General features: G+C 29.8%; 1 protein-coding gene across 2 annotated transcripts in view; it reads left to right on the forward strand.

Moving 5' to 3' along the window:
• The window catches only part of sNPF-R (short neuropeptide F receptor), a 249233-nt gene extending 238068 nt beyond the window's left edge, over window positions 1–11165 (forward strand). For both annotated transcript variants that reach the window (XM_088225699.1, XM_088225698.1), the window contains exon 4: window positions 9079–11165. The gene's annotated coding sequence lies outside the window, so the exon portion shown is untranslated. The remainder of the gene's footprint in view (window positions 1–9078) is intronic.
• Window positions 11166–12129: the final 964 nt, after the last annotated feature.

Genomic DNA, 12129 nt, shown 5'->3' on the forward strand with positions numbered 1-12129 from the left:
ATCTGAACTCTTTAAACGAGAATCCTTAAAATTTATTCATAAATTAGCCACTGATTTAATTGTAGACAAAGAATTAAAACGTGAAAAAAACTGTAGTAAACATGAACACAATACGAGAATATCATAAAAATATCATATACAACCTTTTAAAACGAGAATAGGACAATCAAGACTAATAAACTATGGACTGAAATTATATAATAAACTACCAGACAAAACTAAACAAAAGACTCAGACAACCTATACAAAAAAATAAATAAATTATTATTAACAGTAGAATGTGACTTTTAAAAAGTAAAAATATTTTGTTAAATGTATGTAACCCGTAAGGGTTTATCAATAAAAAAAAATTATTTAAAAAGAAAATACTAAGGCTACCAGATTACGGAGAGCTCATTTGGGCAGCTTTTCTCATTCGGCAACTTTTCCGTGTATGTGGGCACTGCCAAGAGACAAGAGACATGAGACTCATGCCTTCAGATGCGTTGTGCGGTATGCGCTAGGCAAGCTATAACTGCATTATTTTTAATACCTCCTACACAAATTTAATTTTCTTTAGCAGAGATTACTGATTTGAAATCATAATTAACTGATCTTAAATACTTTACTTTCAAACGAATTAAGACGTATTATAAAAAAAATACTCAACTTCATTTTAAATATTTTTAAGTTTAACGTGGATACATAAAATACACACTATTTTTAAGTAAGCATTAGTATCATTCTTTACATATATCCTCAATTCTAGAACTCCACCATCTTTCATATATTATGTAAAATAAGTGGGTAGCTAGATTAAATCCATTTGAGTTATAAAAAAGATTGAGTAAAAAATAAGGCTAAGAAAAGAGAAAATCAGAAGATATAAAAAGTAATTATAGAAACTAAAATTAATTTACAAGCACAAAAATAAAGATTAATTTGATTTTAGAAACACAGTAATATTTTTTACTTTCACAGTAATATTTATTTTATCATGACATATTTTTTTTTTTAAATGTCAATATTTTTTTATATTTTTTATTTTATGTTATAGTCTTAACATTCTTGCAAAAGGGTTAAAATGTGCTATATTGTTTTTAAAAAATGGAAGGTAAAAGGTGTCAGGTGATCTCAGACATTATCTGAAATATATTATACAAGAAAATCATATCTGCAATATTTATCTCTTAAAATATGTTCATTTTTACAAAAATTTCCAAATAAACAAGCCAGCCGCGTGATACCTGGTGGAGAAAAGCATATTTCACACATATCATCTTAATTTAAACGGCACGGTAAAATGATAGTGAATTAACATTTATTAGATTCGTTACTATTTAAATATGATAATATTTGTGTTTGTTGTTTTTTTATAAAATTCCATAGTTAATGACTGCATTAGCATTCTTATAATTTAGCTGATTATTTAAATTTTGGTGTCCATTTTCAACGAGTTGTAAATAACTCACTATTAGAAAATGGAAATCAAGTTGGAGTAGAGTGGGGTTCGAACCTCGGACCTCTGATCCGTGAGTCCACAACACTAGCCACGGGACCACAACCCGATTTAAATAATAAAGTAAAACCCAACAAAAGATATTTGAATGATAATTAATAAAAACCATTATTAAATTTTAGCGAGTACTCTCAGGTAAAAATCATGTAAAAAGAAATCGACTGGAGATTAGTCAGTCTCATGGTGCACTGGTTATTACGTTTTCCAGGATATTAATAAGTAAATATTTGTCAAACAATAAATATCAATCCACGTGTAGATTTTTGCCGTGGTGTGAAATGGGCCAATCATGCGATATCACGCAGTGGGCTCGTGGTTTGCACGTGCACAGCGGTCATCTCCGTGAATGTAAGGTAGTTTTTAACTTTTCAATTTTAGAATACTCCAAGCGCTCTTCATAACATTGAAGTATTCTGCCAATATTAATTACATTCAAATGACGAAGACCGAAGGATGTTTTAATAAATCACATAATGTGGTGACCCATCAATACATCCGAATTCTGCCTGAAATAAAAATTTAATTTTGATTTTCAGCTGACATTTTTTGGACAAATTTAATGACTGTATTACATACTAGACGTTTCGCTTATTGGTGTAATGAAAGTATTACTAACTCCCAAGCTAATGTGTAAACAAGGTGTATGTTAATTTATTATCTATCGTATGTTAACAAATCTATCATATCAGTTACTAGGTACTCTACGAAATAACGATAAACATATTATATTGTTATGATATGGCAAATACATATGATACATAAGATAAAGAAGTAGCAGTAATATTTATTTAGCGATTTATTTATGTTAAAATTTCTTTTAATTATTTTTTTTACTAACCAATATCATCTAGTTAGCATTCAATACTTTCATTGTTTCCATGAAGATAATTCGACTTTTTTATATATTTTTTTATATGGGAGCTGTTTTATTATTTACCTTGCTTATACTATCCAAAGTTTATATTTAAAAAAGTGGATTTTTCTGCAATTAAATATCTTTGAAATTATCGAAACTATTGGGATCAGGAGGGATATATTAATGTGGGCTAATCAGGAACTTCTCAGAATTTGCTCACGTGGAGAGGAAACCACTTAAAACTTTTCAAGAGAAGCCGGCCTGTTGGCAGTAGTCAACAGGCCTTCCGTTCCACTAGAGGAGTCTTCGGCATTTTGTTCCCTACTTTGGTTTATTTTACCAATTGCCTGCACTATATTGATTATGTATGATAGTACTTCTCGTGTGAGTTCGTTATTATAATTTGACTTAGATCTTGATTGAAAATATGGCACAACCAAAACCATACGCACTTAGATTTTCCAAAGGGTGTCTCCTCTTTTCCACTGATTATTTTGATTGCAAAATGAGTCGGAACTTCGTGTCCGCCTCACTACTCTCGCCAAGCCATCGAGCATCGTCTCTCTTTCCATGTCATGAATTGGCCTCCTCCAGAGGATGAATTCAGCAGTCTGCTGTAAATGCCTAGACTTCCAACTTCCCTTCTCTAAAATGTTCTCCATCCCTGTTGTAATTTGTTTATTTTTTGTAGGAGTTAGATGATTGTTGGCAGAAGAAACGAAATTGGCCTTCCAAGGTGCATTTATTACATGGCGAATAAGATTCTGCATTTTTTTTATGGAGCGCGTGCATAACGGCAATGATAGATAAACAGACAGATTGAGCTAAATTGGTCGGTTTGACTGACGTTACCATGCTCTATGGTCTCTTGATAGGCCGCGTTCCTTTGTTTTCACGTCTCCAAGTGCAATTCTATTGCTCTTACTGAATATGATATATTGTATTCAATATAAAATGCTGACTTGCTTCTTTGGTCGTTGATCTATATTCCAGGTAAAATTGTTTGGTACGTGTATGCGTCATCGACGTCTTTTTGTGTGCTTTTTGTGTGCTTTTTGAGTGCTTTGCATATTAACTTTTAAAAATTTTAAATTAATAAAGCTAAAATTTAATATTTCTTTACAGTCAAACCGCTAAAATAACAAATCGTGGAAGCCTTAAAAGATTTTATTGTATCCCTCACTGAGTTTTATCAATTTGTGATTAATCAAATACTCAATGGTCAACTCAATGGTCAACACATTCACTTTATTTTAATTCTCCTAACAGTGAAGGAATACATTGTTAGTTCTAAATTGGAACCAGAGCCATAATTACTAGATCCAGTTTCGAAAGGAAGAAGAACGGTGTAATACAAACAAAATAAATAATTAAACACAATTCATACGCACATTTATTTATTTATTCTTTTTTTTCCATTATAAACAAGGATTAACAATAAAATGATGTGACCTCACTTGGGTTGCCCGTGCCGAGGACACATAAAAATATTTATAAAAAAAAAACATTTTACATGTAAGAATAAACAAAGAAGACTTAATATACAAAGATAGTTAACAAAATGTTCAAAAAGTTTTTAACCCTACGTATTTAAATTTATATGAAATTAATGTATACCTATACTATTAATATTATAAAACATACAATAAAATGACACAAACTATACATTTGCGAAGCAATATATTTATTATTGGTTTGGGCGAATGAGACAGTCCACTTTACTTCTACCCAGCTCCACTATCCATTTTTATAGCCTTTTTGAACATTTTTTCATTTCTGATTGTTTTAATATACAGTGGAAGTAGGTAATAGATTTTATTGCATAATACTCAAAATTCCTTTGTCCAAAAGTAGCATTTGTATGTATTTGTTTAAGTTGTCTTCGTGTTGACGATCAAGTGATTGTCTCATTTGTATGTGTTGTATTGTTGGGCTTATGTCTTTCATTTGAGTCAGAACAGTTTTTGAATCTGTAAGCAAGTATTGTTTTAGCGTATAACTGCTTTGGTGTCATAAGTTGTGATTTGTGGAATATTTCTTCAGTAGATGTCTGTATCGGGACTCTAAGTATAATTTGAATTATGAAATTTTGTGCAACAATTACACTATTTAAAACTGTGTCACTTGCACCACTCCATTTGATTATTCCATACTCCAAAATTGAATGACACAATGCAAAATAAATATTTGTAAGTTCTTTTACATTAATTATACGTTGAATTGTTTTGAATATATACGTCAGTATTTTAAGTTTGTTTGCATTATTGGATGATATGAAATGTGTAGAAATCATCCAAGAATTAGAATTCGGCGGATATAATAATGGTCAAACTTTATTGTACCTGCTAATTTCGCCTCCTGTAACGAACATGTATTAACCACAATTAATTTAAGCGCACGATTTTCTGCGCCCTTCCTTCAAATGATTTGTTCTGTGATTCCATCCCCATATAACACTCCAAATTCACATGCGTAAATTATAATCGTATTTCAAAGTTGTAATAAAAATTAATTTACACTGTTCCGTCATTGTAATAAAACAGTTATGAGTACAATACCATTAAACATTTACCTAGCTTTAATCAACGAATTCTTGATTCTGAATTGTAATTATATCAATATTAAACATTTAATGCTAAGTACAGTATTATATTATCTCTACGTATTTTAGTGAAATTACAATAGTAATGACTTGATAATAACAAGGGTAGAATTGATTATGTGCCGTGATCTTAATTAATCTACAAATAGAACCGTTTGTATGTTCATACAAGAAATGCTTACGTAATATACTAATGGTACTACAAAATTTAACGAGAAATTGATTCTCTGTTTGTTTAGGCAAATAATACAGCATTTTATCGAAGAAATAAAAAAAGTGATACTTTAATCAATAAAACACAAAAATGATAAAAGATATCCAAAAATACCAAAAAAAGTTATGATGAATGTGCGTTCAAATTCAAAATATTGTTTTATTTGCAATCGGGCTAAGAAATGTTTTCTTTTCCACTCGATAATGAATACATATTATTATTATTATTTATTGTTATATTTAAGGTATTATATCTTCATAAATGCCTCTATTTTTTTTATTTATTTTTTATTCTACACAGGCAAAGATAGCCTGTACGTGGGTATCCTATGGTAAATTTAGAATACATTATAAATATTATGGTATAAATATATATATATAAATATATTTATACCATAATATTACAAATAGAGACAAACAAAAAAATGAACAGTTCAATTCTGAATGGAAAATAAAAGAATAAGAAATAGATTTTGATATAAAAAAAATAGTAAAATTAAAGTGAATAATTAATAAAAATCATAAAAGCAAAAAAAAACCATTTTTCTGGAACACCATAGACATTATATGCCAGTATTAGTTATATAGAATTGTTAACATATTGCAACAGAGATGAAGAACATTTAAGAAAATGTAATATAGAAGTCTAGGCATCTACAGGGCTTATGACCTGTCAATGGCTGGTTTAAGTGGCCACTTTACACACTGTGTAACATTCACCATTCTGCCTATATTTGAACATCTATATTCCTTCAATTCTTTCCTCTGTTGATGTTTGTGAAGTTAAAGAGCTGAAACCTTTATTTATGCAGGCAACCGATGAAAGAATTGAAAGAATATAGATGTTCAAATATAGGCAGAATGGTGAATGTTACACAGTGTGTAAAGTGGCCACTTAAACCAGCCATTGACATGTCATAAGCCCTGTAGATGCCTAGACTTCTATATTACCTTTTCTTAAATGTTCTTCATCTCTGTTGTAATATGTTAATATAAACAGCTCCCCAGGGAGTTGAATCCAGTCCTTGTTTACAAAAATTTTGACAAACTCAAAATATTGTTGATATAGAATTGTATTTCTTATCATTTACAGAAAAAAATACTTTTTTATTATTCATTGCGATAATTTAACGTACATATTATATTCTTAGAATGTAAAAAACCAGTTGAGACCCTTCAATAGAAAAGGTCTCCAATAAAGTCAAAATTACCATTTGAATAGGAAAACCTCGTTTAATAAAATTCGTTATACACAATAAAAAAATATTTGAATACAAAAGAATATAAAAGAGGTCAGCATGAATTTATTTATTTTACTTAACGTTTTTTCTGAAGGAAATGAAAGGATCAAATGCCCATATTTTACGTAATTCCGACGTGCAGTTATCTTATTTCCGTAAAATATGAGAATCATCAGCAAGGGAGTGACAGAAAAATTGTTTTCAAACACATTTTTTTATTTATTTGTAAACCTTTATTTAACATGATTAACAATACATAACGAAATAAGAAATATTAATGGGAAAACGAGTTCTTAGACGGTTGCGGGCGAGAAATAGCCGGAAGCGAAGCCCTAGGGTTTCTACAATTAGCGGAGTGGACTGTATTTCATTTTCATAAAAAATAAGTGAGTACCCTCGATATGCGGTATGCAGTGTCAATCGGTCACAAGCCAACAAATGAGATGGATTAGGAATGGAAGCCACTAACCTTATCTTTGTTCTTGATGGCATTGCTGTGGTCCGACTGGTCACTTGCGAGAGGCACGAACACGAGGTAAGGCACCAATCTGGAGCTCAACACTGGTGGTTGGTGGAAACAAAGTTTATGATGCAGCACACGTTCGAGAACCTGGTGCCTTGTAAATTAGGCAAGCGTGGTTAAGGTTCACAGGAGGCTTCCGTAGTATATGGCCCAGCCAACCGTATTGCCTGCGCTTGGTGACAGTTGTCAACGGAGTTTGCTGCGTCCGTTCTCTTTGTATATTATTTTTTACAAAGTCAAACCACCGCACACCCTCTGAGACACCTATTCTCAAAACTAAGTATTCTGCTGCTTTGTCCCCTGAAGACGTGCCTCTATTTGCACCCGCAGAGGATAATTAGCGTTATGCAGGCGTTATATAGGCGGCATTTGTTTTTTTTTGAGTAAAGACCCAATCTCCAAATAGCCTTTATACTGTTAAGTATGGCAGCTGCTACTCCTAGCTGAACTCCCAGTTATTTTGAAAGCTGCTATTTTCTGTGACATAGACACCCAAGTTGACCTTGACCCTTTCGACGATTTGATTTGATAGTCAGAGGATTTTAAGCATCAAGGCACGAAGTCTTACACGGTACATGCGTTTTTACAGTTCATCAAGGAATAAATATTAAAATATTTCTGTAACCATTTTCTCTTCAGAATTTTCGTAAAATGTGAATTCGAGTTCTGTGTCCGGGGGGATAAGGTACTGTCGGGGTCCACGTTCATGACATGCGCGGTAAGAGGAACTGGCGGGGTACAAACTGCCCGCTCCCGCGCCTCACGACTCACGACCGATGAGCCGTTGCCGTCAGTGCTGTACAAACTGTACATCCCGCTTTAGTGTGCGTTATAATTTCCATACAAAACGTGATGTTTTTCGTTCATCAAACGTAAACGGATTATTTTCGCGATCAATTTGGTATGATAAATTTGTATTATAAAACCTGTCATCAATAATCCCGAAGGATTATTTCACCAAAATAACAGAGATACGTCAAATTTTCATTAAAATTAAATGCCTTTGGTTGGTTTTTCCGCAACACTAATTATTATAAATTTTAATTTAAAACCAAATTGTTTTGACATATCGTTCTTTTTGTTTTACTAAATTCACTCTCGTACAAGGATTACTACTACCCATGTTAGATTACGCTGATGTTTTCATGACTGATTTAAGCTGTGAGCAACTCGATAAACTTGAAAAACTTCAGATTTTTTTTGGACAATTTACATGGACAAGGTAAATTTTTGGTCTTAAGAAATATCACCACATTTCTGATGGCTCAAAATTAGACAGCGGAGAGACTATCACTCCCTCTCTCTTCTGTTTAATAAACTTCATAGTCCTAATGCTCCTATATACCTCCGTGAAAATTTTCAACACCTTTCAGTTCATGGTTTACCTTTGTTCTGATTCTCAAAGCACTCTCTTAATACCCATCCACAATTCCTCTTTCTTCAACTCTCATATAGTGTCCATGCGGCTGGACTGTGGAATCATCTCCCATCCACTATCAAAGATGTTACTACAGTATATCCGTTTGAATCACGTCTGAAGAAACATTTTCTATCTCTTTCTTAATCTCTCTTTTCCTGTTTAGACTTTTTTCTTATTCCTATTAGAATATGGTATTGATTTAGTATAATTTATACACAAATGCATCTATTTTTATTTTTATATACTTATATTTTCTAACGAATAAGTTTTGTTACTTGAATTATAAAAAAAAAAACATTTATTTTATTAGTTGGTTGGAAGCCATTTGGCAATAAGCAAGCAAGGCAAAAAAAAAAAAAAGTCTACCGTCTACCAGCAGCTGTCTTCTTTTTTTGTGTTATTGTTATCTACCCCAATATTTTATTTTTTGTTCCATTCAACCAGTAAAATATAAATTCACTACTAAAAAATAAGAATCAAGTTTTGTTTTTCTTCAATATGTTTCTTGGGTGATACAGTGTGTGTTGGATTTGTTCAGACGGGTTTCAGATTCAATATTTTCTTGTTCTAAAAATATGCTATCGGAATACAAATTTCAACGTCGGAAATAAGGCTATTTTTGTTTATTTTGAACGAGGTTCAAACGTTTCATTAATGTTAAAATATGTTGAACATAATGTAAAAGTCATAATTTGTAAAACTAATACTTGTTTCTTTATTTTCAGATGGCCAATGCAGTTGCAGGCAGAAGAATGATAAAAAACGTCACTTAAATTGGATTTTTTATTTTGTTTTCGTAATTTTTACACCCCTTAAAGATTATGATATATAATTTTAAAGTTTCAAATATCTTTTTTATCTACTTGTCTTTTAGTAATATAGTTTTTAAAAAATATTTTAATTAATTAATTGCATCAAATGTAACTAACTATCGTTATTATGTTGTAACATTTTAATATTTTATGTACATAAATTGCTTTTATCGTTAGATTAGTTGATGTTCTTGAAAACTAGATATTTAAATTTAATACACGATTTTAATAAGACATGATTTTATATAAAATATTAGATATAATTAGAATAAATCAAATTTTAAATTAAAAAATCGATTCGTTAAAAGGATTTAAATGAATATCTCTGCAGTCAATTCAAATAAATGTATACATTTAAATTGTTTTGACCTTATTGAAATATTCATTATATAACTTCATGTAAAATTGATAAATGTAAAACAGAATTGTTCGTAGTTTATTACCTTATTGTCAAATCATTATAATTAGGAAGTTAAGCATTATTTTGATAGATATTTAGTAAACTTAATTGTGATTAAAATATTAAGTTAGTTAGTGAATTGTAAATTGAAAAAAATTAACGAAGACATTTTAGTGAGTTATTTTATTGATAAAAATCTGAAATGTATGGACGGAAATATAAAAATGAGCCCAAGTTTAAACTAAAGTAATTTTGAAATTTTACTCAAACAATTTAAATACCTCAAATATAAATTTTACATGGAAAATAAATTCCTTACTTACTAAGTTCAGTATTTTTTGCAATAAATGATCAAAGGAAAACGAATTTCTTTTGACTAAAGAAATAATTAATGCCTGTTACGTTCTATGTTATTTTACCTAAATTTTGATCAAATTACTTCTGGTTTAAATTTTTAAAATATTTCCGTTCATACAACAGCTTTAATCTGTATTGTTTTGCACATAATTATACTCAAATAAGAGAAACTTGTAATAAAATGTGGTAATAACAATGCTTAAACTATATTAACCATGTATTACATTGCCTACAAACGTATCAAAATATTAAATGTGAATTTAGACATTAATGTTTCATTAAATCAAAAATGATTTAACGTAAATTAATATTTATAAATAAAAAAGTTGATGTTGATTTGATGTAAAATATTTACTCGATATGACTTAATAAGATATTTGACTTTTTAACGTTTATTTTACGCTTTTATTTATAATTTATTTTATAATTTACTAAAGGTAAGTATCATTAAGAAATATTTTTTTTTAATAACTTTTTAACTTAGGATTAATTCATATTTTCTCAACAAAAAACAAAGGTAAAACATAAGTTTATAAATTATTTGTTTATCGAAAAATATTAACAAGCATAAATTGTAACAATTAATATAAAGGCCTGATATACAGTATCGAATTTTAGTTGTAAGAAATGTTAAGATTTTTATATGGACTTAAAATGAGAGAGAAAAAAAATCAAATTTTTCCTTGCATAAAAACTATTGACGTATAAATAAATAGACATGTTACAAGTGCGAAAAAATTGAAATTTTAATTTTGAACTGGTCCTCATAGTCATAAAACATGACGATACGCAGAAAAAAAATGTCATGTGTGATGAAAAAATGCTATAATTTTCACCGCATCTTTAAAAAGCAGAACAGATAATATATGTCGTTTTATTCGTAAGTACAATCGATTTTTTGAATAAGTAAACAGTTTGTAATACCGTTGATATACTTTTTATAAAATGTTTAAAGTATATAAATAATTCACAACCAGTGTCTTTCTAACACGAATGCGTTCAAGTGTATTGTGATTTGCTATCGTATTTCGAATCACTAAGGGCAATGTTATGTTTGTTAAATTTAAGATGCAGTTGGTAAGACAATAACGTGTCTATATGTTATTGTACGTCAGTGGTCAAAACTGTGTTTGAGAATCAATAAAAAATGATTTTTGTTAAATTTTTAATTATTTCATGTAAAATTTGTGTTACATTTCACTAAACTATTTATTGCAAAGAAAATAAATAAATTAAAGTTCAATTTGTTATTATTTTTTAAATTTTATTATTTGACCTCTCTGCGTCTAGGCAGATGAAGAAAACAGTTATGTGGGTGAAACAGAACCAGAACCTTGGACACAATTTTTTGATTCTATGGCAGTTCTCAGGTAAAAATTCTGAATATGGAAATTGAGGAAAGTCCACCTCGTTGTGCAAAGGTAGAGTTCAAAAGTTGATAAACTGCAATATTTCATTGTTTCACTTGTGCAATAAAATACACACACATGTCCAATGTCCACCCTCCCACACACTTACACTCACCCTAACACACTAACATGTATTGTACGAGTATTTCAAGTATTTCTGTGGATATCTGTCATTGGTTTTATTCTCTGTATATTTTATTTGTTATATTTTATAAAATGAATCATACTGTTGATATTCCCAATAAATAAAATAAAATGTTTCGATTTAAAAAAAAAACCGTCGAATAAAAAAAAAAACCAGTTAGAACTTATTATGAAAATTCAAAGCATTAACTTTGTGGTAAAACATTTTACTAAATGTTATTGAATATTTGTAGATAACCACTAACCAACTGTTCTATGTCTACCGGTTTTGAGACGTACCCGTCTCTTCGTCAAAACCCCATTTAAACCAACATAAAATAAAATAAAATGAACCTTTTTATTATAAACCAACATTAAAACAACATGAATAGAGGGTTTTGCATGTTTTATTTTCTTTTTTATTTGTTTATTTTTCGATATTTATATTATTTACATAGAAATATAATTACAAAAATACACTTTCAAAAAATACAATTAAAATAAGGCTATAACATAAATGGGAAAAAATGCCCACAAAGACTTCAGCGTCTAAGCGTCTGACACTAATTAAAGGTTTAATTAATGTCCTGACGAAGAGACGGTTACATCTCGAAACCGGTGGAAATAGAAAAGTCTGTAAGTGATTTAAAACTAATATTAAATAATATTTATTAA

Source organism: Micrasema longulum, unplaced genomic scaffold, assembly GCF_059751315.1.
Source record: "Micrasema longulum isolate JH-2025_06_02 unplaced genomic scaffold, ASM5975131v1 h1tg000382l, whole genome shotgun sequence".
Taxonomy (NCBI): domain Eukaryota; kingdom Metazoa; phylum Arthropoda; class Insecta; order Trichoptera; family Brachycentridae; genus Micrasema; species Micrasema longulum.